The 26,202-nt window shown below is 43.1% G+C and overlaps 2 long non-coding RNA genes across 2 annotated transcripts in view; one reads left to right on the forward strand and one right to left on the reverse strand.

Annotated features, from left to right (window-relative positions):
* Window positions 1-7,176, forward strand: part of LOC114815143 — a 55,308-nt gene extending 48,132 nt beyond the window's left edge. The window contains exon 3 of the long non-coding RNA XR_003762918.2: window positions 7,070-7,176. This is a non-coding gene — a long non-coding RNA (uncharacterized LOC114815143). The remainder of the gene's footprint in view (window positions 1-7,069) is intronic.
* Window positions 1-26,202, reverse strand: part of LOC120638702 — a 303,340-nt gene that overhangs the window by 68,332 nt on the left and 208,806 nt on the right. The window lies entirely within an intron of this gene.

Below are 26,202 nucleotides of genomic sequence, written 5' to 3' on the forward strand. Positions count from 1 at the left end.
TTTTCCTGGTTGCTTTCTCCAGAGGTAGGTTTGTGGCTTCTTCCCAGCTGATCACTCTTCTCGGAAATGTGAATAACCTGGATCCCACATTGGGATAGTCTGAGGGTGGCCTATCCTGATTAGGTCTCCTCAGTGATATCGTTCTACAGTTCCCTTTAGTCAGAGAGCACCTCTCTTTAAAGTGCCACACGAGGGTGGCCAGGGGTGGCAGAGTGGGTTAGGAAAAGGAACTGCGGAACAATCAATCAATGGTATTTACTGAGTGCTTACTGAGTGCATAGCACTGTGAGAAGCACTTGGAGAAGACGAGAGGTTGACTTAGCCACACCACAACTTCTTTTGATAATAGCATTACAGGAGTCCTTCTAAGATCCTCAAACTCCTGTCCTGGGGATTTTATTCCCAAACTTCACCCTGTCTTTTGTCCTTTCTTCCTTCTCCCTTTCTGAATGGAATGCTCAGATCTTTTTCCTCCTAGCTTCTGTGAATGTGGGTCTTTCTCAAAATCCCCTGCCAGCTCACCCCTCCCACCCTTTAGTCTCTCAACTTTCTTCACCTGTGACATTCTTCACCTAGTCTCTCTCATCCTGATGGTGTTTTGTAATCTCTCACTTCTCTCTCAAACAACTCCTATCAGTCAATGGTATTTATTGAGTGCTCACTGTATGCAGAGCACTGTACTAAGTGCTTGGGAGAGTACAACAGAGTTGGTAGACATTTTGCCTGCCCACAGCGAGCCAATGGTTTAGAGACAACTTACAATCCAGAGCTTCCAAGTTTCCCTTATCCTTGTCATCACTGACCCATGTCCCTTCAGGGATGCTTTATCTCACATTCCTTTGGTAAATCCTATCCCTACTTTCCCACCACTCCAAGCACCCTTTACCTGCTGTTGTGCTACCAGACTGTGCAGAATAAGGATACAGTTCAATCTTCCACATATTCATTTCTATGCTAATGACAAATAATATAATATAGAGCAATGAGCATGATGGCAATAAGAAGTCGCTCCTTTTCTGCTACTAGAAGGGTTTGGAGATGAATTAACTCATCTTTCCCCATTAAAAGATCAATGTCTAAGCAATTACTCAGGGAAAATCCAAGATTAGGCATGTGCTTCCTTACCTGAACACATGAAATGAACACAAGAGACCAGATAGAGATAAAGTTATTGTTCATATTCTTGATCCCAATCACTCTCCATAAGGACCTATTATGTTAAAAGTGATGTAATATGAACCAAATGGTCCCAATGAACACCCCCTCCTTCATCCATGACCAAGGAAAGCAAGGTGGAAACTGTTTCCAATTGAATTTTTTTATTATTGATTGATTGATAACCCACTTTTCGCAAAGGCTGAATGCACTCTGCTAATTACTTCTTCTGGGAATCGCTTTGCTTTGCCCTTCTGGGGTGGAATGTGGCAGTACAATGGAAGAGAATTTAAACCACATCAGCAACAGCTTAGGGCAGAGCTGAGGCAGAACAGCCTATGGCCTTCATGTCATTATCCTTTCCTCCTTTAGAGTAACAACTTAAAGTTTGCTAAAGGCCTCCCATCAAGTCCTGGCCCAGCCCAGTGCTGCTTAGTTCACCGAGTTTAATTCGATTACAGCCAGGAGTAAGATGGGAATAATGAAAAATATCATAAGGCCCGACTCAGAGATGACTCTTTTTGACTATATTCACCATTAGCTGCCTCAGTTATTCCACCCTCAGGACTTCAACCAGTGATGAGATGACCATGAGAAAGCTGGCTCTTCCACCACTAGTATTCTTTTTCTTGGCAGGGTTGAACTGAAATCAGTGAGCTGGTATAAGAGTAAAAGCCTGAGGTGATAGAGGTGAAAAGCTCTATGAACATATATTGCCACCAAACAATGAATCCCTAAGTTTGGTAGGACTTAATAATAATAATAATAATAATGTTGGTATTTGTTAAGCGCTTACTATGTGCCGAGCACTGTTCTAAGCGCTGGGGTAGACACAGGGGAATCAGGTTGTCCCACGTGGGGCTCACAGTCTTAATCCCCATTTTACAGATGAGGTAACTGAGGCACAGAGAAGTTAAGTGACTTGCCCAAAGTCACACAGCTGACAAGTGGCCGAGCCGGGATTCAAACCCATGAACTCTGACTCCAAAGGCCGGGCTCTTTCCACTGAGCCACGCTGTTTCTCTACATTAGTGATCTTAACCAGGAGGCCAAGATCACATACTCCTATATCAATTCCACTGGCCACTGAGTATTTTAGGAAAAGCTTTTTAGGAAAGTCATCTTTCAGCAAGAATACAGTACTCAGTTACATGTATGAGAGACTGAACAGGTTCTAGCAAAGCCTAAATGGCCAGAGTACCCAGAGGGGGTACTCTTTGTGCAGATGGCCTATTGGAAAAATTGAGAATGCTTCCATTAATGAAGAGAGGGAAAAGCTTTACACAAATGTTTTGTTCCTGTTCAAATCAAGATACTTTTTTTTTTTAAATGTCATTTGTTGCTGGGGTAGGTATGAGATAATCAGGTTGGACAAAATCCCTGTCCCACATGGGGCTCAAAGTATTAATCCCCATTTTACAGATGAGGTAACAAAGGCACAGAGAAGTTAAGTGACTTGACCAAGGTCACACAGCAGACAAATGCAGCAGGGATTAGAACCCACATCCTCTGACTCCCATTTCTGGGCTCTTTCCACTAGGCCATGATTGTTTCTCAGTGTAATCCGGGAGCATATACAGGCTCTTTTCCAAAAGGCACAAGCAGTGAGATGAAGCAGCACAACTTGGTAGTTAGAGCATGGGTCTAGGAGTCAGAAGAATGTGGGTTTTAATCCTGACTACACCATATATCTTCTGTGTGACCTTGGGCAAGTCATTTAACTTCTCTGGACCTTAATTACCTCCTTTGTAAACTGGGGATTAAGAGTGTGCCCCCTCTGTGGGACAGGGTCTGTGTCCAACCTGGATTAACTTGTATCTACCCCAGCGCTTAGAACAGTGCTTGGCACATAGTAAGCGGGTTAACAAGTACCATAATCATCATCATTATCATCACAAGGCCCTGTTCATTGCATTATAGCCCTTCTCTTCACCACGCTCTAATAATCTAAGAAATAAACTCCTTTACAGAAATTGAAAAACTGAGCCCAGAGGTGTGAGGGAAGGAAGAAGATGGGAACAAGTCAGTGCTGTACCCATGAGACAGCAAAGCAGCAGCCCAAAGAAATTAAATTTTTTTCAGAATTATCTGTGTGGTACATACAGCAAGTGCTCAATAAATACCATTTATTGACTGATTGATTGTTTCGCCCATTTCTGTGGAAAGCAATGTGGGTTAGTTAGAAAGGGCATATATCTGGAGTCAGGGGGCCTAGGTTCAGATCTACTTCTGCCACTTGCCTTCTGGGTGATCTTGGAAAAGTCACCTAACCTCTCTTTCCTCATTTAAAACATGGGGCTAATAATGCCTACCTCCACCTCACAGGAATGCTGTGAGGATAGAATGAGATCATTGATTCAAAAGAACTTTGGAAAAATAAAAGTGCAGTAGAAACAGAAGCTATTATTTCACAGTGCCAACTTATTCACTGTACCTCTAACTCATCTATCTCACCACTGATTCCTTGCCCACATCCTCCCTCTGACTTGTAACTCCCTTCCCCTCCATATATGACAGGCTACCACCCTCCCCTTCTTTAAAGGCCTATTACAATCACATCTCCTACAAGAGGCCTTCTCCAACTGCTCCCTCTTTTCCCCTGCCTCCTCTCATTCATTCATTCAGTCGTATTTATTGAGCACTTACTGTTTGCAGAACACTGTACTGAGCACTTAGGAGAGTACAAAGTAACAGAGTTGGTGGACATATTCCCTGCCCACACGAGCTTACAGTCTAGAGGAGATCTCTCCCTTCACTATTGCCTAGGTGCTTGGATCTGTACTCCTTACGCACTTTATATGCACCTCACCCTTAGCCCCACAGCACTTATGTACCTATCCATAATTTATAGTACTGTCCACTTCCCCCTCTAGACTGTAAGCTCCTTGTGGGCAGGGGATGTGCCCACCAAATATTTTATATTGTACTCTCCTAAGTGCTTAGTACAGTGCTCTGCACACTGTAAGCACTTAGTAAATGCCATTGATAGACTGACTAATCATACTCCGTTTAATATTTTGAATATCAGCAATAACACAGTCTAGTCCAATGGATAGCATATGACAGTAAAAGTAAGGGGACCTGCACTCTACCCCTTATCTGCTGAGGCACCTTGGGACAAATCACAGCTTTCGGAAAGTCCCATGAATCCCATCCAGAATGGTACACACACCAGTTCAGTGTTATTATAAGTTGCTACCGGTTTTCCTTCACCATTGGTAGCACAGTACCAATCCATTAGCAGAGGTCAAAGTTCTCCCATAAGGTCCGCCTTTCAAAAGAAGCAGGTTTTTCTCCCTGAATTTAAAGTTGTTTAAGTTGTCATGACAGTTTCCTAGGCCTTGATTAGATTTACGATGATTGAATTGCACCCCTGTTCCCCAGACTGAAGGGAAGTAGAACTGGTGGAAGGGAGAAAGAAAGACAGGACTTTGTTTCTACAATATTTTCAAAATATTAAATCAGCTTTCAGATGCAATGACAAAACCATCCCTGAAGGAGGCCAAGGGGCCCAAAGCATGTCTTTTCATCTGAAACCTGATAAAGGATTTAAAAAATCTCATAAAAATGAAGTGAATTAAGACTTCTTCCCTTCAGTCTAGGAAGAAGGAGGGCAGTCCAGTCATTGAAAGTCTAATGAAATGCAGGTTTATTTAATTCTTAGAACCTTAGTGTTTTCCTGACAGCCAGCTGGATTTGAGTGCTTGGAAGGGCATATAGTATTCCTGAGAATGGATTCTGAGAACCACTCTACAACCTTACCCCAGTGTTGCAAGAATCTAGGTGGAAGATGAGCCCTAGTCCAGTTGGCCTACCTAACCTCCAAAGACATTTCATGCTTTGAAATAACTGTTTGATAGGGAGGATTTTCTAGCTTATGTGGTTGGAAATGAACCTTATAGACAGAGATGCCTGAAGTGCAGGAAATTCCTGAAAACCTAACTGCCTATCATTCAATGCCTGCTTAATAGAATACTCCAACTTTATAAAGAGACCAAGCTGTGCCGAGGGAGCACAGTCTCCCTCAGCCCCATAGCACTTTTGTGCAAATGTCTGTAATTTATTTATTTGCACTGATATCTATCTTCCCCTCTAGACTGTAAGTTCGTTGTGGGAGGGGAATGTGTCTACCAACTTTGTGATTATTGTACTCTTCCAAGTGCTCAGTATAGTGCTCTGCACAGAGTAAGTGCTCAGTAAATATGAGTGAGTGATTGAGTTGTAAAGCTGGAAGGCTGGAGGCAGGAGGATCTAGATGCTCAGTTCCAATAGACTAAATGAGAAGACTGTATTTCTGTATTATTTAGAGGCTTTAGGGGATCAGCATCTTTATAACCATCTTGATTTTCCTTTTTTTCAAAAGTGAAATACACTGGGTCCCACCAACCTGTGGTTTGTCTGCTGGGGTTTTAGTAAACTCTAGTTGGGGTTGCTCTCCCTGACAGAGCATTCCATGCTACTTGGAGGTAGGGTCCACTGACCTCTGACCTCTGTGTTCTGCAGATAGTGTCAGAAACAGACCAATTACCAAAGAGGGTCGAGAAAATCAAACAGAGGCAGAGCAAGGAAAGGAAAAGAACAGATCCAGTTTTCAGTCCTATTGCTTGAATTTACCACTGTGTCAATACGAGGTGATAAATCAAGAGAGATATTTACTGATTAAAAATACAGACTCCTACGGGAAACTTATACTATGGGTGTAAACAGCTTTAGGAACAAAGCCTGAGCAGACTGAACAGAACTAGGGCCCTCCTAATCATAGTTGGGCAGCTCTGCCTTCATCCAACTTTGTGACCCAAGACCGCAAAGAGAGCAAGTTACTTGACTCAACTCTTTACCAGTACAAAGACCCCAAATATTTATAGAAAAAAAAATGTGGAGAGAAGCAGTGGAAAGACAGGTAACCCTAGAAGTCAGATCAATTCAAATGGAATACTCTTATTACATTCTTAATTTTTTCCTTAAGTCTTGAGTCTGGTTGAGAGCTACAGTAAGTCCTAGATCTCTGCAAGGTCAAGAGTCATTCTTTGGCTCATGATTGGGCATGTGTCAGTTTACTGTTGTATTGTACTTTCTCAAGTGCTTAGTACAGTGTTTTGCACACAGGAAGCACTCAATAAATATGACTGACTGAATGAATGATTCTAAAGCTGAGGAGAGAAGATGGGAGATATGGGGAGATGGAGCATGGCTTTTACCGAGTCCAAGGCAAATGGAGACTTTGTCCTTCTAAACCCACCTCTCTCTGGCTGCTGCCCCTCCATCATCCCTACTGTCTCTGGCTGGGATCCCTGGGGGGAAACCGAAGAACTCCCACTCTGATGACGCCTCCTGATGGAGGCATTAATTACGCCACTCTCCACCTTCACATATATCATTGTGATTTGTCACGTGCCAGTTATTCACCTCGATTTTCTTATCGGGTCAGAACGGTATTGCTATTTCAGGGAGCAGTGCCTGTAGAGGACTCTCTTAGTATGTAGTCCAATCCTCTGTGACTGTAAATTTTCTTTTAGCTAACGATAGCTGACATTAGTAATGCAATCACCCCAAACTGCCTGCCTGATAGGGGGAGAGGCCCTGCTGTATGTCTATTAATGGAATGGTTCATGTACAGGAATATGCTTACTGTTACTCTTGGCTCTGTTTCCCATGGATGTTCCCAGTGCTAAATTCTGCCCTAATAGTCTTGCATATAATTCCTTCTGAAGTCAACGGCTAACATCCCATCCTCCCCCACTCCCAGTTGCTGATATGCAGCTCCAATTGACTTGAGGTGGGATCATGTGACACTCATCCAAAGACTGAAAGTGCTCAAGGTCTGTTAAAAGGCTTGGCCTACTCCTTTCCTGAACAGTAATACAAAGGGAGGCAGGCATGTCTTGAGGTTTGATTTCTGTGACCTTTTCCCTAGGTGCTATGAAGAGGAGGAAATGAAGAAAATCCCAAATAAAGCATTTAGAAGTTCATACTTTGGTTTTTAAAAGGCAGCTGTGAATAATAAAATTCCTATATAATTAACCTGGCTCCTCCCACGTTCTTTTGTAACTGAGTAACTGTGAAATGAGGTGAGAGTTGCTTTGTTTTGCTTTTTGCTTATGGAGGAGTCCATCAAGTCTATCCCTGTTGGAGAACACTCCTTGGCTGGACTGCATCAGGGAGCCCATCTCTTTCCCTCGGCCTCCGGAGATTGTTGATGTTACAGCTCAGACGTCACACGCTGTCTTAAGTTCTGGAAAACACTGTGGCTTTTTTTTTAAAGGAAGTTATGTTTATAGCTGTTGCGCTTGACTGCTCTTCTGCCCTTCTGAGTTTCCTCTGAATAGTTTCCAATATGTGCATTTATCTCTGGATGAAAATACATCTTTGAAACATGGAGAAATTAATTACGGTTTCACGAGATGGGAAACGGGCTATTGAAAGCCACGGGGGCGCTCCGATCATTTTCTTCCTTCTTAGAGACCCAGCCTTGCCCTGTAATACCATGGCCTGAAGCCCTTGAAATTGAAAACAGTTGTGAGACTGGCAACAGTACAGAGCTTGTGCCAGAACGTGAGCCCATAAGGAGAGGAGCCCCAAGGAGGCAGTTCGTGTGTGTGTGGAGAAAATGAGGGTGGTGTTTTCTGTTTTTGTGTTTAACACTTCAGCAAGTTCTTGTCTTGCTTTTTTGCTTTTAGGGCAGAATGCAGGCTGTTCTGGGGGCCCAGGATCTGTGCCTATCAAAGGAAAGGTCTAAGCAGCCTCCCATCCACACTGAAACAGCTACTTCTCTCCTTCGTATTTTTAGCTTCCCCTCTTTGCTGCCTGTCCGTCCCCACCAGACGCTCATAGTGATTCATGCAGAAGAGCTGTGGTCGCTAAGCCCCTCCCCAGACCTTCCCTGAAGCCTCAAACCAGTTCAGTAAGAGCCTGGTTAGCTCTCTCCTCCTTCCCAAAGTGCTACGAACAGTACACTTCCAGGCTGCTCTACTCTACTGGCAAGGCTTGCGGGAGAAGCTAGGAGTTAAGCCACACTAACTTGGAAGATGATGTCAGGCAAAACTTTGAAAATGAAAAGCTGCATTTTTCATAAAAGATTTGTGTTTTGTGACAGCTCAAAGATAAGGCTCCAGAAGAAATTTAGGATAGTGAGTTAAGGTCAGACTGGTGACCTCATCCATGGAAGACTCTTCAGGAAGATTTTTATAACCTGCACTGTTTAGACGTCAAAAGATATTGGTGCTTCATAAACTGGGGTTCAGTTCAGTTGGGGTCATCTACTTCCAATACCTGGATCTCCTTACACTCCTCTGTAGTGAGCACCCTTCTTCAATCCTGAAGAAACTTTTTAGACTGTAGTCTAAACCTCTAGACTGTATGCTCCTTGAGAGCATACAGCCAACTCCTTTGCACTGTACTCTCCCGAGTCCTTAGTACAGTGCTCTACATGTAGTAAGTACTCAATAAATACCACTGATGGATTGATTGATAATTTATAAATTTAGTTCCAACCTTAAGAACCCAAGGACCAGAATAAGCTTGGCCATATCAAAGTTCAGTAAAGTTCAAGCGTGATCCTGACAAAAAGAAATTCAGCTAAAAGTCATCATCAAATGGGTCTCCACTGACAAAGTAAAGCTGAGGAAATTGCAATGAGAGTTTGGCCAATTTATCTGGTTATTTCAGTCAGAGTGAGTTTCTTCCCCAATGATCTAGTTATTTGCTTTAATTCTCTGTTTCGATTTGACAACAGAAGCCAGGTCATTGACAGTAAGGAGTGAAAACAGACATCAATCAGTAAGCAGTTCCAGGCATAATTGTATCCTCAGTAAAACTCGGTCTGGAGGAATTCAAGGGAAGATTCAAAGATGTTGTTCTTGATCAACCCACAAAACACTCTGAAACTACTTTCTGTTCACGTCTCCAAAGAGTGAACAAAAAGAATATTCTAAAAAAACAAGCTCTGTCATTCCCAGGTAGAATCTTTGTGCCCCTTAATTTTTCTACTTCATGTTGATGTCTCTCCCTCAGTTTCTTGCCAGTTTCTCTCTGTGTCCTTCTCTTTGTGCTTCCTTTCCCATAATTCTCTTTCATAGCCTTTCATAACCTATAAGAAGCAGTGTTGCCTAGAGGAAAGAGCTCAGGCCTGGGAGTCAGAAGGAACTGGGTTCTAATTCCAGCAGTACCACTTGTCTGCTATATGACTTTGGGCAAATCATTTAACTTCTTTGCACCTCCATTATGACATCTGTAAAAATGGAGTACTGTGAGCCCCATGTGAGACAGGGACTATGTCCAACCTGATTTACTTGTATCCACCCCAGCACTTAATACAGTGCCTGGCACAAAGTAAGCACTTCACAAATACCACCGTTATTATTATTATTACATGGACTGTGTCCCACCTGCCTAGCTTGAATCTACCCAGCATGCAGTACAGTGCCTGGCATATAGTAAGCGCTTAAAAAACCCATAACCCGCCTCCCTCCCCCCCAAAAAAAAACCAACCAACAACTTTCTGGTCATTCTCAACTCCCTCAACCTTTTAAAAGGAAAATGTTCCCAAGGTCAAGAGTATTGGTTTGATCAGAATTCATCTTTTGGGACTCTGACTCTAGAATTAGTAAATATGAGAAATGTTAGCCAATCAGGGATCCTTTAGTGAGCAGAAAGGCCCATCTTACTAAATAGGTCCTTGGTATCCTGGAAGTTCAGTTTCCTCTTAATGGGGAGTATTTGGTTCTAAATTAATAATTTAACTCTGGCTAAATGGCTTGACCCCCTAGGTTTTCCTTCTGAAAACTATATCCTAACTGGAGAAGACTTCTCCCTGTCTCATGAAAACATCAGCTCTTTCCTCTACTATCAAAGTTGCAGCATAAGTAAAAAATAAGGAAACAGAAACAATTCCCATTATTATCTTAAACCTCTATTCTGTAGGTATTAAATTTGGATTGAGAGGTCATCTCACTTTGAAAGTATTTCCATCTGTAGAGCTCCATCCTGTGTCTGTTAAATTAAGCCTGAGAATTCAAATTGTCTCCCTCTAACTCCAAAAATATATATAGATACTTCTGAAAGTGGAAACTATTTCAGTGCTTATAAGTAATTCTGTGGGAGTCAATGTGTTCACAGCTTCCAGGCCAGGAAGGCTGACCCTTCCCAATCTTTAAAAGGTTGTGGAAAGACTGTAAAAATCAAATCAAATAAAAATAGACTCAGCTTTTCTCGCACTAAGGATATTTGGGAACGAAATCTCGGGATGGAAAAGTTGTGGGTGAAAAACACACACACATACTGTATTTGTCCAAAAAAATTTAATTAAAAACTTCTTAGAGTGATAGTATTTATTTCACTCTCTCTCATTTCCAGCTCATTCTTATCAGAATTCTGTCAGCTCGAAAACTGACATTTTCCTGTTCCGATCTTTCCTCAGATAGAGAAGAGGGGATTTTTTTTTCTATTGGACTGATGCAAACAGCAGATCAACCTACAGAGAGACGTCAAGGACAGTTTGGAGTCCTAATCCCTGACCTGCCTGGCCTCTTCTAACTAGCTATTGACATTGAACTTAAAAAGCTGCAATGCTGAGATGAGATAATGTTTTAGAGAGAAAGAGAAAAGGGCTAGGGTGAGGGAGGGAGAGCCCTCCAGAAGTGAAAGTGTTCCTATCATGTCAGCCCAACTTCAGTTTCTTTTAAAGTCGAGACTTTGCTTTGACCTAAATGGTTGAGTCAAAGGGAATGGTTTCAGCCACTTTGCATCCTGAAGTCTTGACCAGGAAGGTAGCATCTTGGGAGATGTATTTCGGTTATTTGATGTTAGCCACATGAACTATATGATTTGCCAAGATTCTGGGTAATGCAATGTTTTCTACCCAGGCATGATACTAACTCTGTTGCATGATATCAACTCCCTTGTACCATGTTCTCCCAAGCCCCTAGTAGAGTGCTCTCCATACAGTAAGTGCCCAGTGAACACCACTAAAAATGGATCCTTTCCCAATTTACAAATAATATGGGTCACTTAGCCAGTGTAAGAGCAGTCTTAGAATAGGTTCTTTGAATATAAATATTCTCAATTGGGTCAAGGTTTTTAAGTACAAACTCTCCCCCCCACCCCCGTTTCCTTTGTTTCTCCTCTTCCTTTTGTCCTTCCCCTTTCTTAGTATTGGCTTTTGTTTATTCCCATTTGAGGATTTCATTCATTCATTCAATCATATTTATTGAGGGCTTACTATGCGTAGAGCACTGTATTAAGCGCTTGGGAGAGTACAATATAACAACAAACAGATATATTCCCTGCCCACAATGAGCTCAAGCAGTCTAGAGGGGAGACAGACATTAATATACATGTATAAATAAATAATAGTTATCTACATATATGCTGTGGGGATGAGAGGGAGGATGAATGAAGGGAGCAAGTCAGGGTGATGCAGAAGGGAGTGGGAGAGGAGGAGAGGAGGGCTTAGGGAAGGCTTCTAGGAGGAGATGGGCCTTCAAGAAGGCTTTGAATTTGGGGAGAGCAATTATCTGTCTGACACGAGGAGGGAGGGAGGGCAAGAAGTAGGATGTGGGCAAGAGGTCGACGGCAAGATAGATGTGATCGAGGTGCAGTGAGAAGGTTAGCATTAGAGGAACAAAGCGTGTGGACTGGGTTGTACTAGGGGAGTAGCGAGGTGAGGTAGGAGAGGGCAAGGTGTTTCGTGCTTTAAAGCCAGTTGTGAGAAGGAGGAAGGTCTCTCAGCCCTGAAAACGGTGGGTTTGACTCATTAACTAGGTGCAGTGCTAAATGAATATGATTTTCTCCAGAACTCCTGATGGTAGAACAGTTAAATGATTGTGTGGGGATTCAGGGTTGCAGAAGTGCAGTACTATGCACCTTCTTCCCATTTCCAGCATGAGCTAGGAGATAGAATTCGGAGGGCTTTTGCTACTACCAATCTAACATGGAATAAAACTTAAAACAGATAAAGTAGTGATCCTTAGGATATAATTTGGTTTAGTTTAGTTTTTTTAATCTAATTTGGGTGCTCATATTTTCCTTCCTCCCATCTAAGGCTACCGAGCTGGATTGGCTAATAACTAGATTAGCAGAGGTGCTGATTTAGCTTGATCAATTAAAAGGAGAGAGCAGATCTTTTCTCTACCTTTATAGTAGTCTCTGTGTCCACTAGACCAAGCCTTTGGGAATTTAGAAGGTTGGCCAAAGGCGCAGCACATGAGTAGATGAATATTCCCATCACTCCATATCATCACGGTAGCCAGCCATGATTTCCTTTACCTTCTTTACATCCATTAGGCCTGACAAAGCACTAGCAAATACACTGAAGGGAACAGTCATACCCTGGACTCTGGGGAATCATCTAAATGACTTAATAGGTCTTGTCCATCTTTAATTTCCATGATTCTCTGATATGGTGGCTGCCTATAAAGGGGCAGATTGATTTTTTTAGACTGACTTGTTGGTTTTGAAAGCACTTAATGAAGAAGGACTTAGCTCTATTCAAGATTCCTCTTTGACCCTCCAATTTATCAGGTATCTATGCTCAGAGACCACCCATCTTTTGACTTCCACCCTTAAGTGATCAGGAGGTGGCTGCTCACTTTTACTTTGTGCTCTAACAGGGATTGCCTTATAGGTTGCAGGAGAGTCCCTTGACCTTCCTCCCTCAGTCTTCCTTCTGTAAATTATGGATTTTAATTGCTGCCAGCATTCCCAGGGGAAGCTTACATAGCTAACACTGTAAAAGGCTCTGAAGACAAACAGTACAACGTAAATGTAAAGAACACTTTTTGATGGTTACAGAAATCTAAATCACTCTGCACTCTCAGTTTCATGGGTTAAATTGCAGTTGATGAAAACTCAAGACAGAAGTCGTGAACTAAACTCCTTTATTCAGTCCAACAGGCCTATTTCCAATGAAAATAATACTTCAAGGCGTGTGGTGGAATTTAAAGTAAGTCAAGCAGTAAGGAGAATGTAACATAAGGAACCTAAAATATATATGGAAATATATATGTGCTATTATTATATTATATATTACATTATTATATATTTGTATACTGACACTGATCTACCAACTCTGTTACATTGTACTCTCCCAAGTACTTACCACAGTGCCCGGGACAGTACTCAATAAATACAATTGATTGATTGGCTGATTGATTTATCTGTCTCCTTGTGGGCAGGGAACATGTCCACCAATTCTGTTGTAGTCTACCAAGGCTTTAGTGCAGTAAGCGCTCAATAAATGTCATTTATTGACTAAGCCATTTATCCATAGGCTACAATGAAGGGCCCTTTAACTTCCGCAGCACTCAGAGAATTTAACAAATGCAATAACAGTAATAATGACAATAATAAACAGCAGCATGGCTTAGTTGAAAGAGCATGGACTTAGGAATCAGAGGATCTGGGTTTGGATCTCTGCTCTGCCAATTGCTTGCTATGCAACTTTGGGCAAGTCACTTAACTTCTCTGTGCCTCAATTTCTTAATTGTAAAATGGGGATTAAATCCTACTGCCTCTGACTTAGACTGTGAGCCCCAGTGGGATAGAGACTATGTCCAACCTGGAGAAGCAGCGTGGCTCAGTGGAAAGAGCACGGGCTTTGGAGTCAGGGCTCATGAGTTCGAATCCCAGCTCTGCCACTTGTCGGCTGTGTGACTGTGGGCAAGTCACTTAACTTCTCTGTGCCTCAGTTCCCTCATCTGTAAAATGGGGATTAAGATTGTGAGCCCCACGTGGGACAACCTGATTCCCCTATGTCTACCCCAGTGCTTAGAACAGTGCTCGGCACATAGTAAGCGCTTAACAAATACCAACATTATTATTATTATTACCCCAGTGCTTAGAACAGTGCTTGACCCATAGTAAGTGCTTAACAAATGCCATAATAATAACAGTAATAATAATACAGAATAGAAACAGGACACTAATAGCTCCAGACACTAACTTTGCCACCTACGTAGAGATGGGTGACTGATTCTCCTATTTATCCTATTTTAATTTCCTACAGTTCCTCCCAAATGCCCTCATCCTCCACCCACCGTCCTGCTAACAAAGCAGCATCAAGACCGCTGGGTCCCCATTTCTCACTTCCATCATGTCTGTTTTGTTGGGACAATTTTAATGCAAATGCCTAGGTGGATGTTCCTAAGACAAGCCTATGCTGTCAGACAGAAAGCCCAATTGTAGGGCAATCACCAAAAAGGCATTCAGCTCTAACATAGCATAACCTGAGATTAAAGGGCATTGCTGTCCTGCCTCAGTTCAAAGTATAAGGAATATGTATTAAATAAATGGACATTTTTGTATTGAAGAGGGTCACTGCTGGATTTTAAGATTTCTGCCTGGTCATGGACTGGCATGACATGAACAGGAGTCCAGACTGAACTCCTCTGTTCTAGGCCAGGTAGGAGATGAAATCATTGTTTTGTTTCTATAACCTGAAAGATCTTTGCAAGAATCCTCCAGATCTGATTCCCCACACTGGCTGAAGAGTTCCTCTAATAACTAAAGTAGAGGTATAAAGCCCGACAGGGTCCATTGAGATGGTGTCCATTGCTTGACAAGACAAGACAACCGTCCTTATGTGATCGTCGTTAACAACAAGACCTTTGAGCCAATTAATTGTGAAATGCTTTAGAGAATGTCTCTGAATGGACCCTGTCCAAACTTCATCACTGTCATCTACCAACTGCTCAACAGACTACAGAAGCTAGAGGCCTTTACTCATGGATCCAATATAGAACCTTTAAAATTATGAAAATAAAGCGGGCTTAGATAATGCTTCAAAACTTTCCTTGAGACTTCTTCTTCTGATGGTCCACAAGACCACCAATGGTTTTTAAATGGTATATGTTAAGTGCTTACTTTGTGCCAGGCACTGTCCTGAGCGCTGGTGTAGATATAAACTAATCAGATTGGGCACAATCCATGTCCCACATGGAGTTCACAGTTTCAATCCCCATTTTATAGATGAAGTAAATGAAGCATAGAGAAGTAAAGTGACTTGCCCAACATCACACAGCAGACAAGTGGTGGAGCTGGGAATGGAAGTCGGGCCTTCTGACTCCTAGCCCTGTGCTCATTCCATTAGGCCATTCTGCTTCCCAATTCTGGACAAGAGAAGAATTAAATTACTAAAAGGTTGGGAACCAGTTCATTCTGAAGAAATTTTAAGATTTAATTAGGACCATCACCATCTTAGTCACTGAGATTCAACATACCGAAGAAGCAGCATGGATTAGGGAAAGAGCACAGGCATGGGTTCTAATCCCGGCTTCACCACTTGCCAGCTGTTTGACCTTGGGGAAGTCACTTAACTTCTTGGTACTCTCATTCCCTCATCTGTAAAACGGGCATTCAATACCTCTTTCTTTTTTATGACATTTGGTAAGCACTTATTATGTGCCAGGCACTCTCTTAAGCAGATACAAGAAAATCAGATAGGATAATAGTCCACATGGGGCTCAAAGTCTTAATCCCCACTTTACAGATGAGGCAAATGAGGCACAAAGAAGTTAAGAGACTTACCCAAGGTTTTACAGCAGACAAGTGGTGCAGGCAGGATTAGAATTCAGGTCTTTGTGACTCCCAGGCCCATGCTCTATCCTCTGGGAAACACTGCTCCTCCCTTCCCTGTAGACTGTGAGCCCTGAATTGGGCAGAGACTGTGTCCGACTTAATAATAATAATAATGTTGGTATTTGTTAAGCGCTTACTAGGTGCCGAGCACTGTTCTAAGCGCTGGGGGAGATACAGGGTAATCAGGTTGTCCCACGTGGGGCTCACACACTTTTAATCCCTATTTTACAGATGAGGGAACTGAGGCACAGAGAAGTTAAGTGACTTGCCCACAGTCACACAGCTGACAAGTGGCAGAGCCAGGAGTCGAACTCATGACCTCTGACTCCGAAGCCCAGGCTCTTTCCACTGAGCCACGCTGCTTCATTATCTTGTAGCTTGATTATCTTGTAGCTACCCCAGCATCTAGTACAGTGCTTGGCACATAATGAGTGCTTAATAAATAACACAATTATTATTATATACTCACTTAGAAGCAGAATTCTAAACCATCTCTGTCATCTTTTTTAAGGTATGAGGAAAATGGGATTACATTTACCGTAGAGAAGCAGTGTAGCTTAGTGGCTAGAACACGGGCTTGGGAATCAGAAGGTCATGGGTTCTATTCCCGACTCTGCCACTTGTCTGCTCTGAGACCTTGAACAAGTCACTTTACTTCCCTGTAAAATGGGGAATGAGACTGTGAACCTCACATAGGACAGGGACTGAGTCTAACCCGATTTGCTTGTATCTACCCCAGGGCTTAGTACAGTGCCTGGCACATAGTAAGTGCTTAACAAATACCAAATTAATAATAATAATTATTATTATCCAAAAGATAAAAAAAATCAAAATGCCTCTAATGGCTCTACTCGGTGGCACAACTGGGAGGGGTGAGCGGACGGAGGGGCAGTCTCTCTCAACTCACTGGGACAGCGGGGATAAGAAAGGGCCTAGAGTAACTTGTCTCTGCGTAGGCTCTGCCTCCTCCTCCCACTTGTGGGAGCTGCCCCGGCCCTGGTAGTTCCCATAGCTGTCTTCACTTCACACTCCATCACCCTCTCGCTGTGAAAGTGGTGAGGGGAGACTGGTTTCGAAGGGGGTAAAGCCCCTGGGAGGAAGATGCCAGGCTGGTAGCCATCCAGGAGCACTGTTTAGATAATATGTCCCCTATAATAGGGGGACCCTGCCATCAGGGTCTCTTTATGGGTCACTTCTGGGGGAGTAGCAGCAGCAACAGAGGGTTGTCCACAAGGCTTGGTGTGAAGCTGGTGGTCAAGGCTTGGCCAGCTATTGAGTTTGTTGATTGCCACCAGCCCAGCTCCATGTTTCCAGGAGCTTCCCTGGATTCTAGAAACCAGTCCCTTCTGGCTGTGTCCATCAGGGTCTCCACTGCTCTCCACTGCTTCCCTCTGTTCCTACAGAAAGTGGAGTGGGGCAGACTCGGAAGTGGGTGGGAGCAGGTCACTGAGAAATGCTACATAAAGTCTAAAATCAAACTGGGTAGCTTTGACCACCACCTCACTGCAGAGCTGAGAAATGAACAAGAAAAGGAAGACACCTTATTGTTGTCCCGAGAATGATGGAGTCTCCTGCCACATCTGATGGACCAGCCTTGGTCCAAAGATCCCAGGGGCAGAAACCTGCTTGAAAGATTGATTCTAGTGCTAGTTGTTCACACAGCGTCACCCATACCCTGCCATTCCTGCCAGTTACGTTCCCACTGGGGTTCAGGGATGCAACAAGTGAGGGGTGGAACCCCTTGCAAAGCGCACCCAAGAAGTTTACGTACAAAATAAAGAGAGGCAGCATGGCCTAGTGGACAGAGCATGAGCCTGGGAGTCAGAAGGACCTGGGTTCTAATCCCTGCTCCACCACTTGTCTGCTGTGTGACTTTGGGCAAGTCATTTAACTTCTCTGGACCTCATCTGTAAAATGGAGATTAGGACTGTGAGGCTTATTTGGGATATGGACTGCATCCATAACCTGATTATCTTGCATCTAGGACTTAGTTCAGTGGCTGGCACATAGTTACCGCTTAACAAATGACATTAAAAAAAAAACCCACATAAAACAAAACCAAAAAAACCCAAAGTGTTGCTAAGCTCAGCTTTGTCGGACTGGACTTGGTTCAGAATGTCTGAGTCTAGGCCTCCAAGTGAATGTTGAGCTTGCATTTAAGCCAAGGAGAGCTTCTGGAACTAGAGAAAATGTTTTAAAGATATCCTTACGTCAGACAAAATTCAAAGTAAATAGAGAGTTAGGAATAAGGCCCTGGCCATAGATCACTCCTCAAGCCCTGAAGCTTCACCTTGTGAAAGGGAGATGGAAAGAAGAATGACTGTATTTATGCTGGACTGTAAGCTTCTTGTGTGCAGGGAATGGGTCTACCAACTCTTGTATTATATCTCCCAAGTGCTTAGGACAGTTCTCTGCAGGCAGTAAGCATTCAATAAATACCATTGATTCATGGATAAGAGAGCAGTGGAAACAGGGCCCTGAGACCTTGATCTACTCTCTCATCTAAACGTGTGCCCAAATGCAGCAGATTTGGCTAGTCTCACATCAACCTTATAAGTCATATATGAACACCTAAATAGCACAGACAGAAAGCAGAAGCATTCTCATTCCCAAGAGAGTGCTGCTGCAGCTGAGTGTGGACAGAGATGACACAGAAGGGAATCCAACCCAGAAAAAGGTCTGGAGAAGGAAAAGTGATATAGGGAAGATGTCGGCAAAGAGGGCAGTGTGGGCCGAGGAGGCAGAAGAGTGAGGAGCAGCTGACAAGAGGAGAAAATTGGGTGGCCAGACTGCTTTCTTTCCTTTCAGTTTGAGAGAGGGTTTATCTTCCCATGACCCCGTCAACCTATCCCATCTCCACCAGAAAACCAGTGGTGGAAAGGTGCTTGCATTCCCCTCTCCCTCTCAATCTGCATCCCTGCCCAACCTGATCGGCATAATTCACGGAAAAGAAGGAGAGAGAGAGGGAGAGAGCTTTTCCTCCTCTGGATATTTCATCAGAATTCTCTAAGCTTTGTCTGTAACCTCTCTTAAAAACCAGAAAATGAAACAAGACATATTTCTGGGGCTGTCAGCAGGTAGATCCCCTGGTTTTGTGGTAAGTAATCTCTCTGGGAGGAAGTCTTTGCTCTGATGTCTGTGTTGAATGTTCTGTGGCTCCCCCCGGCCGCACCGGTGCAGGCCTATGTGCTGGGAGAGGAGGCGGTGATGATATTGCTTCTAACAACTAGACTGAAGTGTAGCCTTAGGCTATCTTGCAAAGCCCCCTCCAAACAGCCTCTAATTAATTTTTATCCTGCCACTCCAATGAGTCCCGGGAGTGCAGCAACCAAAACAACAAAAACCTCTCATCAAGTCATTCGGAAAAAGCTTTGACGTAACGCTTCAAGATTTCAGATCTCCAAAAAGGAAACGGGTGCAGAAGCTTTGCGACTCGATTTTTCTTCAGTTTTTCTCCCTTTCTGTCACGGTGGCCACAAGATGGGCTCTTGACCTCTGGCAAGCAGGGAGGAGACCAGCTTTCTGCTTAGGTGCTATTCCAGGGAGCGCTTTTGAGGCTAGGGTTGACAGAGAAATTAGCCAAATCCTCCAATGACTCGTTCACTACCTGGACCTATGGACTACTTTCTGGTCCCCCCAAACCCTGAACGGAAGGAGGAAGGGGACTTAATGCTGAGTTGAGGTGCAGCTTTGGTAAGCAGAGAGGCTTCAGCCTCTGTGTAAAAGCCCTCTCTGGCAGAGATCGTATTGGAAACAAGGAAGAATCCCCACAGAGACATTTTAACCTTCTGAGTACAACAAAGATCTGGCATTAGAGCTTCACCCTCTGGAAGCACTGCTGGCAACAACACAGCTTCACTGTTTGCATGTCAGCGGCTTGAGGGATTCTTTGTAGGATAGTCTCGCTCTTATTCCAAAGGGAATCGAATGGTGGAGGGAGTTCTCCTTCTCACTGTACAAGTGCTGACTGAATCGGAGGGGGAGGACTTTCACTTGTTGCGCTCTATGCTGAGTCTCAGAACACCCCTGCAGAACCTGGGCCTCACTATAAAAAGCAGATGAGCAGCACACGCTTAGAGACTGTTATCTCATCATCCCAGACTGCCCCTCCAACCCTAGCAACTGCCTTGCGATCCCCACTACTGGGCACAGGGAGACCATATGGGAAAGTGTGGACAGTTTGATGCGAACCATCACTATTACATGGAGAACGAGAGTGGCAATAGGATACCCAAGCAGTTGCTGTATGGTGACCTGAAATTGGAAAATCCAAAGCAAGGAACGAAGAAGAAACTTTTTAGGACACAGTAAAACAAAACTTCAGAAAATGCTGTATCCCAGTTGAAAACTGGGAGTCAACTGCTGGTATTACATCAGCCTGGCATGTATGATCAAGAAAGGAGTGGCTCTTTCTGAACAAAATTTTGGAAAGGAATAAGAGACAGGGAGGCAGAAAGGAAAACAGCACCAGGCAATGAAAATATTTATCATGACAATTACAAGGGATAGCCTTTTTGTTTGTCCAATGGGGTTGGAACTATGAATCCCCCGTTGTGGGCAAGAGATGTATCTGTATATTGCTATATTTTACTCTACCAAGCGCTTACTTAGTGCTATGCACACAGTAAGGGCTCAATAAATATAATTGAATGAATGCCTTTTCAGCCACATACATACTCATAGGTGAATTTTACCATCAGTGGTGTCTTCTTTGACAGCACTGTATACACACATACACATACTCACTACTGGAAAACAACTTAACGCTTGCCCTGCTAACAATGCGATATCTCCTTTCCCTATCCCCAGATAGGAGTTTTAATAATAATAATAATAATGTTGGTATTTGTTAAGCGCTTACTATGTGCAGAGCACTGTTCTAAGCACCGGGGGAGATACAGGGTCATCAGGTTGTCCCACGTGAGGCTCACAGTTAATCCCCATTTTCCAGATGAGGGAACTGAGGCACAGAGAAGTTAAGTGACTTGCCCACAGTCACACAGCTGACAAGTGGCAGAGCTGGGAGTCGAACTCATGACCTCTGACTCCGAAGCCCAGCCTCTTTCCACTGAGCCACGCTGCTTCCCCAGCTGTTTTAGGTAGGCAGGCACCAGGATACTGATCACTCAATTGCTGATGAGGCAGCAGTGGCATTCAGAGACATCCTGAGTGCCTGAGCTGCTCTACTTAGTAATGCACTGCCCACTCTGAACAGGGAAGGGTCTAGAAAAGATGCCCAAAACTCTGCCTGTTCCACCAGACTCACAGTTGGTTTACCAGTGGGTCATATCAAGTGCATTTAAATCTTGGGATAGTCTAGTCCCTCTAGACTGTAAGCTCCTTGTGGGCAGGAACCATGTCTACCAACTCCGATATACTGATATACTCTGATATACTCCCACACACGTAGAACAGTGCCCTGCACACAGTTAGCACTCAATTAATACAACCGATTGTGGTACACTGACAAATAGAAGCCCATTTTCAAACCACACAGTATCAGCGGGACTACTGCAAGTCATATGCAGAAGATAGGCCATCTTGGATTGGACTGGACTGAGGTTCAGGCCTGAACTAACTCCTTTCCACAAATTAATCCTAAAAACATAAACCTCTTTCATCTTGGAAGACCTCCTAAGACCTTCCTCTGATAACCATTCTGGTTCCAAAAATTCTCATTGAATTTCTTTCATTGAACCCAAATCCCTCTCACTGTAGTCTAAACATATTTTCATTCATTTTCCTTAGGGAAAATGTAAAACAGCTGGTTATCAAATGGTTATTTTGTTTTTCCTCATCTTCTCTTTTCATTTCATTTCCATCTTACTACAGGTTCCCAGGTCCCAAACCTTAACACTCCCTATGACATTTCATAACCCTCTAGGCTGTAAGTTCATTGTGGGTAGGGATGTGTTTGTTTATTGTTGTTTTGTACTCTTCCAAATGCTTAGTACATAATAATAATAATGCTGGTATTTCTTAAGCGCTTACTATGTGCCGAGCACTGTTCTAAGCGCTGGGGTAGACATAGGGGAATCAGATTGTCCCACGTGGGGCTCACAGTCTTAATCCCCATTTTACAGATGAGGGAACTGAGGCACAGAGAAGTTAAGTGACTTGCCCACAGTCACACAGCCGACAAGTGGCAGAGCTGGGATTCGAACTCATGAGCCCTGACTCGAAAGCCCATGCTCTTTCCACTGAGCCACGCTGCTTCTCCAAGTGCTCTGCACACAGAAAGCGCTCAATAAATACAATTGAATGAATGAATAATCATATTGCAAGACTAATTCTTTGTTGAATTGCCCCCCCCTTCCATCTATTTCTTCAACATTCCCTTTTCCTTACCAGAGCTCCTCATGGGTCTATTATTGTTATTATTATTATTATTATATCTTTTTGGTCTTCCTCTGCTCTTCGCCAACCCCTTTCCATGAGCTACCCGAGAACTACCAAATTGTTTCCTACAGTTCTTCCAAGAATTCCACTGAATTGGCAGTTGTGAGCAAGAAGCCATGCTGCTTTGGGGGATCAGGGACTCTAACTAATAATAGCTAAATTAGGTCAGTATAGCTAGTATGTTATGCTACATATTTGGCTAGGTTTTAGTCTAGTCAGCATATGCAAGTACCACCTCTTTTGGAAAATAAGAACTCAGTTATTGATGAGTAAAGAAACTGGTACAGAATTTTGCCAGCAGGATGCTGGTATCATACTGAAAGACCATAAAATATTAAACTTAAAAACAAGGTGTTTTGCATTGTCCATTCAGCCACTGCCATTGTTTTCTATTTATTGGGCCACCAAAATCATCCAGGGCTTGGGAGTCTGAAGGTCAAGGGTTCTAATTCCACTCCATCACTTGTCTGCTGTGTGGCCTTGGGCAGGTCACTTTACTTCTCTGTGCCTCATTTACCTCAAATCTGTAAAATGGGGATTAAGAAGACTATGAGCTCCAAAGGGATAGAAACTGTGTCCAATCCAAATTGCTTGTATCCACCCCAGCACTTAGTGCAGCCTGGCGTATAGTAAGAGCTTAATAAGTAACATAATTATTATCCAGCTTCTCTAGATGTTTAGTGCACAATGGAGATCTTAAAGGGAATATGGGTCCTGTAGTATTCTTGAACTCTAACTGGCTTTTTCTCAGTGTGGTCCATTTGTCTCTTTGCTTCTAAGGGAAATTAGTTGCTCTGAAGCCACAAGGCTTTGTTTATCTGAGGGGAAAATCTCTTTCCAGGTCAATCCTCCTGGCAGTAGCCATTACCCAAGAAGCTTTTGTAAAGGGTGCCTTACTAAGGTTGAACTGCAGAAAAAAGAAGCTCCAAATTTGAAGTCCCAGTCAAAGATCTCTTTTTCCTACCGGTCCACCAAAGTGAGCAGGCTTGTTATGCATACTTCTTGGAGGGCAGAGTTTGTAAGGAATTAATGCAATATGGGTAAATATGCTTTTGGATACAATTTTGTTGACAGTGAATTTATTAGAAGTTAGGTGGGAATTAGGAGTTGACTCAGTGAATTTTTATTTTCTTGGTAGGAAAATACCCCCAAAACATACACCCACTTCTCATAACAATAGGGTTGTATTCTTGCAAAGCATCCATTAATGAAATCTCACTCTGTAGTGCCTATCTTTCCTGATACCACAAGAAGATTCTTCTAACACCATGCCCGCTGTAGCCGAACAGATCTGTGCTGCTGGCTAAGTGTTCCTGAATAGGTTTCTAGCTAAAATGCATAATGAAAACACACATTATAGCAAACTTGGGTGCATTTCACATCCAATCTCCCCACATGTCCCTTTTAGAAAACAATATCCTTTTAGTATTTCATCTATTCAATTGCTGAAAGACACGTTTTCTAGATTATTCTAGAACGTAACAGCATAGTGTCTGGCATATAGTACATACTTAATGAATACCATTTAAAAAATATTAAGCAACATCTCTAGCTGGAAACTGGAAGGCAACCCTACTGGTGGTCTAGAGAGTGTGGACAAATTTCCCGTTATGAAACTCTGAATCTGAGTAAATGTGAGTATGCGAGACACCCACAGAGAGATGGAGACACACCAAGACAGAGAGAGGTAGACATTAAATCATTAATCAGCACTCAAAAGAAGTTCTAACCCCAGACAATGAAAAATCGACAACAATAAATTTCCTCCTGGGTTGAGATAATCAGTCTTCAGCGGTACACATCCGAACTGGAATTTTGTGCAGGCTTCCCATTAAGAAGTTTCCATTCAGTGAAATTGGCCTACACGCACCTTGGAATTACTTCTAGTCCAAAATAATTGATCGACAGTAATACTGATGCGCAGAAGGCACTTAAAAAAAAATCTGGTGCCAGAAAATGTTTTAGAGAGCACTCTATTCCATACCTGTAGTGCTTGAAATAACTGCAAATGGCCACATGCAACGAGTGATGGGCATTGGGCAACATAGCTTGTGCTAGGTTGAGCCGATCGGAGCCAAGAACTCTTTGGTGGTAGCCGTCCTGGAGGAGAATGTAGCCAAGGGACTGGCATTAACATAGTGACCCCTTGTGTTTGATGACAGTATCACACCTTGGAATGATTCCCAACTCCAGGGAGGTGGCTCAGACTCTTCAGTTGTCCATCGTAACTGCTCAAACCTCTGGGCATTACCCATCAACGAAAGCATTACCCATCAGTAAAACTTGGTAAATGTGAATAGGGCGTCACGTGCGTAAGGCCCCCGCGTAGGTCGAGGTGCATCCGGTTGATGGAAGGATGGGATGGGGAGGGGTGATGACCCTCGTCTACGTCTTGGTTCTGGGCCTCCTCAGACAAGTTGATGACTGTCGCTCCAACAGGCAGGTGAAGACGACGCCGTGGATCCCTAAGACCGCAAATCCTGATAGTCTACAGAGACATCTGCTTGTCTAATGCATCAACCACTGAATGATTGATCAAAAGTCTAGAGGGACATCTGCGTATGTGCACTGAATCACATATGAGATATCCTGTTCTCCTAGAAGTGAGTTCAGGCCTAAATGGGAGTCATGTTGTGTTGGCTGCTCTCTAGTTGGGCCTTGGGCTGGGACAGGATGGATTAAACCACAGACTTTCAGTCATGCAGTGGTCTACTATATATCTTTTCCAATTTCTCCTGAGTAGAGTTGAGCTTCAGCAGAAGGTTTTTCTCGTAATTGGTGGCCTCTTGTCCAAATCAGTGATGATGTATTTCAAAGTGTGCTATATAACAACCCGTTACTTTAGCAATGTCATCACTTGAACAACTGGAAGGAAGGGGTGGGTGAAGGTGAATGTCATTTGAGTATGGATTTGAGGTGCGTGTAGAGGAGGGGGTGGGGTGGAGCGAGCAGGAGATTTATTACTTGAAAACATGGGCTTTGCAACATTCTTTTGAAAAAGTCACCCACCTCAGTCAAAACCACAAAAATGGTATGACTGCAAAAAATCCCCAAGCAAGATTGGGGCAAAGCTTAAATGCCTGCATGGGATAGTTTTCATATATGAAATAAGGAAGACAGGCCAGAGGACTTCAAAGATGCCACTGTGATCATCATCTTCAAGAAGAAAGGCAAGAGAGTCCCCTGGAAATCACCTCAAGGTTCTCCATTGGAGAGGTCTGGTCAGAATCTTTCTGGAAATATTACTGAAGAATATTGTTTTAACTATTGGTAATCCCTTAATTACAATATAGCAAAATGCAACCCCCCCAGATTCAGGGAGCTAAACGAAATCTCTGCACTGCATTTTCAGTGCTTACAAAGAATCAGCAGACAAGAACTGTAAAAGTCACTAAGCAGACTTGGCTTCCCTGAGAAATTTACCAGAATTCTTGACCTTGGTAGTTTGGATCGCCAGGTCCCCTTTGAAGACAAACTGTTCCACACTGTCTCCTGTTCAGTTGGAGTAAAGGAAGGCTGAGTCTGTTCTGTTCGAACTGGTCAATGTTCTCATTTTTGAGGATGTGTCAAGGGATCTGGAAATTGGTTTTGAAATGCACTGTTGATTCACCAGGAAACTCTTTCAACTCAACAGCTTGTGAACATAGTCATCCAGGAACTGGTTTTAAAAAATTTTTTATTTTTATTTTTTATGGTATTTGTTAAGCTGTTGTAGGCTGATGTCAATGCTCTGGAGGCACTTATCCAAAAAGACATATAGATGGTTATAAATCACCTTATGGAGTAAACATATAGATTTGTCATGCCTGAAGATGACTGGGATTATGTACAAGCTTGCACCATGGAAGGCTGGCACAGAACCCGAGATTTTCATCGGCAAAACGGAGCTGAATATGGTTACAACAATCTGCTAACGAGGCAGTATTCTATCCAATGATGCATGGATAAACCAAAAAAGTAGAAAACTAATTTTACAAGGTTTATGAGATTGACAGCTTCCACAGTGGTACATCAGGCTTCATATAATATAAACTGAAGGTCTGCAATGCAGTAATGGTGTAATGACAGAAGTGACCA

Source organism: Ornithorhynchus anatinus, chromosome 11 (genome assembly GCF_004115215.2).
Source record: "Ornithorhynchus anatinus isolate Pmale09 chromosome 11, mOrnAna1.pri.v4, whole genome shotgun sequence".
Lineage (NCBI taxonomy): Eukaryota > Metazoa > Chordata > Mammalia > Monotremata > Ornithorhynchidae > Ornithorhynchus > Ornithorhynchus anatinus.